Source organism: Rhinopithecus bieti, unplaced genomic scaffold, assembly GCF_001698545.2.
Source record: "Rhinopithecus bieti isolate Rb0 unplaced genomic scaffold, ASM169854v2 scaffold_46340, whole genome shotgun sequence".
Lineage (NCBI taxonomy): Eukaryota > Metazoa > Chordata > Mammalia > Primates > Cercopithecidae > Rhinopithecus > Rhinopithecus bieti.
The window spans coordinates 214,900-223,218 of NW_016818740.1; positions in this window are offsets into that span (position 1 = coordinate 214,900).

Below are 8,319 nucleotides of genomic sequence, written 5' to 3' on the forward strand. Positions count from 1 at the left end.
GTAATTTTTAAAACTATTCCTACACTAGGTGAGGGCATTGAGCTCGATGATCTCCAGGGTTCCTTGCAACTGTTAACTGCTAACCGTTGTCAGAATGCTGACAAGTTTTCTGAATGCTGGAGTGGGAAGCTGTAGCTGAAGTGGCATCCTCCTGCCCACCCGCGCCCCCTCCACCCCCCAGTTATTTGATCTTGGTGTAAAATGGGGAGTTTTGAAATATATCTAGGAAATGTGGGTGTGAATGCTTTAAGCAAAAGGTGGAGTGTTTATTTGGTACTAGCAAATGAGAAAGACAGTGCAGGCATGAGTGCTAGGGAGTAAAGTGTGACTGACTGACTCAATGCCTGTGATGGCAAGAAGATGGTTCCAGATGACTTAACAGATGTTGTCACTTCCTGTTCCCCCATCAGAACTGTGAAGTAGTACTAGATTTACCAAAAGTGAGCCAAGCATAGTGGAAGAAACAAAGATTTTGAATCAAATAGAACTGGACTAAATTCCCCAGATACAGCTGGTTGTGGGACCCTGTATAAATCACTTCTCAAGTCTCAATTTTCTAATTGATTGGTTGAACAAATGTGTATTGTGCATCCACTATGTGTTAAACACTTTCTAAGCACTTGGGGACACATTGGTGAATAAAATAGGCAAAATTCCTGCCCTTATGGGGTGGGACTTATATTTTGGAGGGATATGGGAAAAGTGGGGAGATATTTAAGATCTGTGATAATTCATGATATCCTTACAGTCCTGGAATTGGGTAGGTACTCAATAAGTACTAGCTGTTAATATTACTACATTTTAATAAAGCAATTACCATCTGTTAAAACTCAGGTGAAACTGGATAATTTCTATGCAAGGGACAATAATAGGTGGCTTGAAAAAAGTACTTGAGATTCTTGCAATATAGTAATAGGAGGTGGCTTGCACGGGTTTTTCCATTCTAAGTACCAGTACTTTTCTCTACTACGGTTTCCTCAGTAGCAATCCCTCCTGAGGTAAAATGTAGTCCAGGGTGGCCCTGAGCAGTAGTAGGCTTAACGTTTATTTGGATAAACTTTCCTGCTTCGTTATCTCCAGGAGATCAAAGAGCATGCATCTGGATTAATGACATTCCCCTACAACCACTCCCATCATACTCTTACATGGATGACATTAACCAGTTGAACTTTCAACATAAATTCTATGTCCCACTCCTCTAGTTCCACAGCCCCCTTTCTAGAAGCATAGTGTGTCAGAATGGGGGAAGGAGAAGATGCTGCTCATATTTTTTCATGGTTCATAGAATCTAGTTTGATTTTTTTCAATTGCAGTTTTTACCTTATTGCAGAACAACAGAACTATGACTATGTTTCACACTTTATGTGGTTAATTTCACCAAGTGCCATGTTTCATATACTAGCACATTTCCAGCATTTTAATTACTATTTCCCTTCTCCCCCAGGGATGGAGCAGGCATTAACTCAAGGTGTTCAAGGAGAGATAGTATGCCTTGGGCTAGCTGTGCATGTCCCACTAGCTTCCTTCCTTTCCCTAGGTTTCAGTTCTCATCCTAGTTCCTATCTCTATCAGATTACTTATCACATTGTTTTGTAACAATTTATTCTCTGTATTGCCAACTAAGCCGTAGGTGCCTCCTACCTCACAGACAGTGTCTCAATTCACTGCTGTATCCCCAACACCTAGCACAAACTATCTGGCATGTAGTGGGTACTCCATAGTTGTTTGTTGGATGAAGGAAACATGTATTTTGTGATGCAGGTTTTTGTGTAAATCAATTGTTTATCATCCTTTTATATACCCCATCCTACTTTCTGTTTAAGTCCAAAATCAAAGCTATCAAGTCAGCAGGCAAAGTCATTGCTCTTCTAGAGTATTCCTCTGCCTTAGATGAAAACCCCTACAAGCCATCCTAATTGCATCTCAGTAGCTTTCCCAGGTAGCCCTCAATTTTTATTTTTATTTATTTATTTTTTTTGTAAACTCAACTCTGTTTCCTTGGAACACAGACTCTGGAATCAGAACTGTTTTAATTTAAAAGCCTTTTAAACTTCCAGGCCTCTGAAAGCCTTGTTTTTCCTGACTCCACCATCCTTATCTTTCCATTGTTCATCTGCATTCCACCCACTCTAACTCCCAAGAGGGTCACCTATCCTAAAAATGTCGTTCTTTGCCAGTCACTTCCCACCTTGGTGTAAAAGTAGCATTGGATTTGGAGGATATTTGACTGTAGTGCTGCAATTTACAAGCTGTGCACACTTGGGCAAGCATCTTAACCCTTCTGAGTCTCAACGTCCTTGTCTGTTAAAAATGAGAGAATAACTGCTTTCATGTCTTGGTACCTCACTGGCTTGCAAGCTTTATATCAAACAATGGTTGTGAAAACAACTTGGAAACTGAAATAGATGGTTATTTTCAGGACACCTGTGGTTAACATGGTTACCACCCATACTAACTCTTCCTCCCCCATTAGGCACCAAGCATTGATTCCTTCTTAAACACTCTAGCCCTGGGCTATCGGTGGGTGGGGAAAGCATTGTTCTTCCTATCTTCTTGACATGTTGATCTTGGCTTAAGACTTGTTGCCCTTAGGTCTTTTCAATCAGTATCTAGGGGGAGCCACTCCCTTGGCTTCTCAAAAGCTTCTTGTCAGGTGCTCTTTAGATACTAGGTAGCTTCTACCTTCAGGCCAGCTTTGTCCTCTCTAGTGAAAAGTGGTTATTGTGGGGAAGGGGAAAAGGGAACATTTCCAACCCCTTCCTTCCTTGCACCAGAACTCCCAGGGTCCCCAGACTCCAATTTTTCAGGCATAGTTTCTTTACATCCATCAGAGTCTACCCTACAAGATATTTTAGACTGATCCCAGGCAGGTAAGTTACATTTTGCAGATATTTCACTCATTCCCAAAGTGGTGTCAGCTGGTTGGTAATTACAAAACCCAGGACTTCCCCTGCCTTTGTGGTCAAAAAACACCCTCAGCATTTGCCTCTCTCCTTGACCCCAGCTTCCAGACTGCTTTCGAGTCTGCACTGAAATCTCCTGAGGGAGTTCCCCAGCTTTAATTTGGCCAGATGCTCAGTGTCCTGCTCAAATTGCACTCAGCATTTATTTTTTTTCACTTTGAATAGCTTTTGCACAGACTGTTAGATTCACTCAAACCTGCCCCTCTCTCCAGCTAGTTCTTCCTGCTCCAAGTAGTTGTCTTATTGCAGGCTAAGGAACCCTGATTAGTTTATTGCCAGGTTTAGTCTTTTTCTCATTCAGAATCCTCTTTATATTTATCATAGAGGGCTTCCACCACTGGCTTTGCACAGTTGATCTTTTCGCAGTAGGTGCTCAGTAAGTATTCCTCAAGTTGAAATGGAATTGGAATTTACACAAAAAATCACTATCTTCTAGAGCAAGACCAGGGAAACTACTGTCCACCAGTGGCTGGTTTTTGTGAAACCTCAGCTCTCTCTATCTCTCTGTCTCTCTCTATATGTGTGTATGTGTGTATGTATATGTGTAAAAATGTATATATACATATACATTTTAAGGGGTTGTTAAAAGAAACAAAGATTATACAACAGAGACTATAGGTATGTAGCTCACAAAGCCTAAAATATTTACTGTTTCGTTCATTACAGAAAAAGTGTGCTGACTTCTAGAGTTTTCCTTAGTATCCAAAAACAGAGTTTGAAGCAGTTTTAACCCTATCACCTTCTCTTCCAAGGTTACAAGAAATTTCTGACTTTATTCACCCCATTTTGCCATCTCTATCTATCCCTTGCATTCAGTTCCCAGTCTAGTTATGGAGAGTTTAAAAGTTTTCTGTTCTACCTCCTGAACTCACATTTCATTTCTTTCCCAGCGAGTAACTTCCTTCGGTAAAACCAGCTCCCTGCTCCCTCCCCTCCTGCCTCTAATTAATATCCCTTTGGCTCTTGTGGACACTTCGGAAAGTGAGAGCTCCTTGCTGATTTTCACAGTCTCAGAAAAATGCTCAGGGTAATTTGAAGACAGAGCAGATGTTAAATATGGGGAGATTTTTGTGGACGACTAAACCATGGAGACACTTAAAATCCCCCTGCAAATGGAGACTAACTCTGTTTCGCCCACAAGGTGATTTATTTCCATAGCTCTTTGGAAGAAGGCAGGATCAGTTTACTAGAGCTCAGCTTACTCAGCAGAAGGGCTAATCTTCTCTGTTAAAATGTATTTTCTGCTGAATTTAATCTTACTCTCATTGGTTTTCCTTGTGCACTACCTTCCTAGTTACCAGGGTAGGCCACACCTAAAGAATGTTGCCAGAGTCAAACAAAGAACATTAGCTATTAGTCCAAACACAGATACTTACTGAATAACTGTTAGATACCTAGCATGTGATTGGTGCCATGTAGGGTGCAAAGAAGTCTAGAATTGGACTCCAAACCTCCAAAAACTCCAGTGTAGCTGGAAAGACAAAATGTTTAAATAACTACTCAAGGGGTTCCGTGATACAGTCCTGATGAGTGAATGGCTTTAATTTTTAATATACGTAAATATTTACATATATTAAAAAATATGAAACTCTTACTTTATTCTGAATAAATGGTCACTGTAACCATGCCTTCTGTAATAGAGAAGAGAGATCATTATGAGCTTTGAGTATCAAAGAAGGTACATAGTATGTGTTCAATGCAGATTCTTTGAATGACTTTATGAAGAGAGGTTGGGAAAAGCTTTGGTAATAGCATTACCAAAGGTTTATAATCAGAAAAAGTTTGGATTGTTTGCAATACAAGTGAGCAGCCTGGCCTGGTTGGAGCAGATAATTTGTTAGAGGTTAGGAAAAGTTAAATTTAGCTCTGTAAAGTAGGACCAAATTTTTGAGGAACTTGAATGCCAACTACAGCAATTGAAACTTGTTCTTTTAGAAGTTTTGGAGACTGATGGGAGTGGTATTTTACACGGAGCACCCTGGTGGTGTTTCAGAATGGTTTAGAGGATGTATAAACAAGAGGCTAGGAAGACTTTATAGACCATTAAGAACCAAGAAGACTAACGACAGGAGTATACAATATCTTATTTATTCTGTTCAGTTCTCCTTGGTGCATACATGCTATTTAGCTAGGGAGAAAGACTGACAAATACAAAGTTTGACTTCCTTGAGTCTTTTACCATCCTCTGAAAAATACCTTAGCCGCTGCATACCTCAGATTTTGCAGCCAAATCGACACACCCATGCTGGGTTAAGAGCAGCTAGACTGGGCTGGCAGTGCATATTCAGCAGGTGGCAGGACCGTGAAAGTGTTTTAAAGATACCCGGAAGTGGCCGGGCGCGGTGGCTCAAGCCTGTAATCCCAGCACTTTGGGAGGCCGAGACGGGCGGATCACGAGGTCAGGNCCTTATAAATGGCTCCAGTAGCTGCTCTTGAAGATTCAGAAGCCAAAGATGTATTATGGCCTCAAAGAATGACAAGTGAACATGGTGGCTAATAATTCCACCTGCTAGATCTCTTATAAGATCCATGTATCAAGCTGCCTGCTGGAACCCTCTGAATGTTTGATAGGCACCTCAAATTAGAATGTATAAAACCCGCCAGGTGCTAGTTTCAACACTTCAACATTTCTGAACATCTGAAGTCCCAGCTACTTAGGAGGCTGGGGTGGGAGTATTGCTTGAGTCCAGGAGTTCAGAGCCATAGTATGCTATGCTGATTGGGTGTCCACACCAAGTTTGGCATCAATATGGTGACTTCCCAGGAGTTGGGGACTACCAGGTTGCCTAAGGAGGGGTGAATCAGCCCAGGTTGGAAATGAAGCAGATCAAAAACTACAGTGCTGGTCACTAGTGGGATCACACCTGTGAGTAGTGGGCAATATAGAGACCTGGGCAACGTAGAGAGACCCTGTATGAAAAAAAAAAAAAGAGTATATAAAAACCAAACATATAATCTGCCTCCATCTCTACCCATCAATCTCTTCTGCCTCTACCTATATGCCTCATCTCCATGAATGGTACCACTAATTGCCTAATTACCCAGAGAGATCACAAAACACAGATTTACAAAAATCCTCTTCCTCACCGTGCATAATCAATCACTAAAATATCTCAGAGCTTTGAGATATTTTACAGATTTGAAATATTTTACTGATTGATTAAATATGAGTGGTGAGGAAGAGATATTGATTGAATATTTTAGTGATTGATTAAATCTTGCCACTCCTCCATGTACAGGGCTTAAGTAGTGCCCCATATTCCTCTCAAGATAAAACCCAGACTCCTTAGTTTGGCTCACAAGCATTCTAGCGTATCTCACTCTTCTTTCCAACTCATGCCTTGTGTTTCATTCACACAGAACGGCTTTTCCTTCCTTAAGTGCCTGCTCATGCCCCAGTGCCTTAGCACATACTGTGTGCACACTCTCTCTCTGGAAATTCTTACCTCTTCTTTGCTTCCTTATTTACTACTTGTCATTCAAGATAGCTTAACCATCACCTCCTTGAGAAATCCTTCCTGAACCCTCCTAGTGTGGGTCAAATGTTCCTCTGTGGCCCCTATGGTACTTTAGTCATACTTCGAACAGAAACGGAATCACATTCCATTATATTATAATGGTCTGTTTGTCTCTTCCAAAGGAAAATTAGTTATCTGAAGGAAAGGGCCCATGTCTTTTCTTTCTATCAACAATATCCACATCCTTTAAAGTATTTGTAATTGGAATAGATAGATGAATGAATTTAAACATGTTCAAAGTGACATGTAAAGGGTCGATACCTGACCCTTTCTGGAGAACAGCAGGTTTGATAGGTACAGAGCAAAGAAAGCATGAAGGTGGCAGAGGACTTAAAATCTGAGGAAGATGTTGTTATGTGGAACATTAGGGGATGCCATGAACAGAGAAAAAGTCACACTGAAGGTCCCACAGAAACTGCCCATCATTGGAGAGGGCAAGCCCTGGCAAGATAGGAATCTCTGTTCCAACAGAGAAACAGTCCAGCCTAACCAGGAGAAATAGCTGACTTCCTGGGAGGGTAGCGCACAACAGGATGCTGGAGGTGAACAGAAGGCTACCGCCCACCCAGGGGGAAAATAGACATTGCGTATAGAAGGAAAAAGATTTTCAGACTTTCGGTCACAAGAAAGCATCTGAATGAAAGCATCGTTAACTACCTTCCCCTTTCCCCTAACCTGAGTGACTCGGAATGAGAGTCCTTTAGACTTGGGCAAGATAAGGTATGAGATAGTCTGGTTTTGAGGCACTGCCTGCATGACACGATTTGATGGAAAATGGGTTCTAAGTTGCTAGAGGGCATGGACATGCTGTACCCTTTTCTGCATCATCCCATAAGGCTCAAGGCAGAATCCTGCACATAGAAGGCATTCCTTCCATCTGTAACATGTCAAATGAGGCAGTGTGGTATAGAAGAAAGAGTACCGACTGGAAATCAGAGAGGCATGAAGAACTTGTTCTAACTTTGACGCATTCCTGCTTTCTGCCCGTGGGCAAGTCACTTCAGTTGCCTGGTCCTCAGTTTCCTTCTCTTTAAAATGAACATGTGAATATCCACTTCACAAGGTTGATGTGAAGAATACAGTAAGCTAGATTCTAGAGTTTTTTTCATCTCTAAGATATCCCACTTTAAAGATAAATGACTCTTCTGAGGGATCATATCTCAAGACGTCACCATGTTATAAGTTACCGTAGCCAGCCAAAGGAAGAATATGAGAAGGACCTAAGGTAAGAAGCACCTTACTAGGGTAAACAGAGGGGAGAAGGTAGAGCATGATAGAAAATGGGATCTTTAATCATGAATATGGGAATCAAATCAAGGTAAATACAGCCTATTTCATCAATTTGCCAAGGACTTCCCATAATAGCACCACAATATCTCCAAGTGATGAGGCGTAGGCTCCATTAGTGAGGTAGACTTTTAATTGGTCTTAAATGTGTACCCTACAGACACTCACACCATAAACCATGAGGTTAAGGCCTCATATTGTGATATAAAATGAACTGTGTATTTTATTAAATTTTGGGAATGAAACAGTGCCACAGTGTGGTCCATGTACAGAGTTTGATAAAGTGTGTGAGGAGCTCCTCATTTTAGAGCAGGGGAGATGTCATTGGTAATATGGTTTTACCAGGAAAGATATGGGCAGGAAATAAAATGAAAACTATCCTGCAACATTCTCCCTTTTCTCTTCCCCATTCCCCTTTCCTTGGAACCTTAAAAAGAAGAAGGAGCTGTCTGAATGACTGTGTTCCTGGATAAATATTAAGCAGAGTAGTCAGAAATGCCAGGAGACATCTTGTCTTTTTTTTTTTTTTTTTTTTTTTTTTTTTTTTTTTT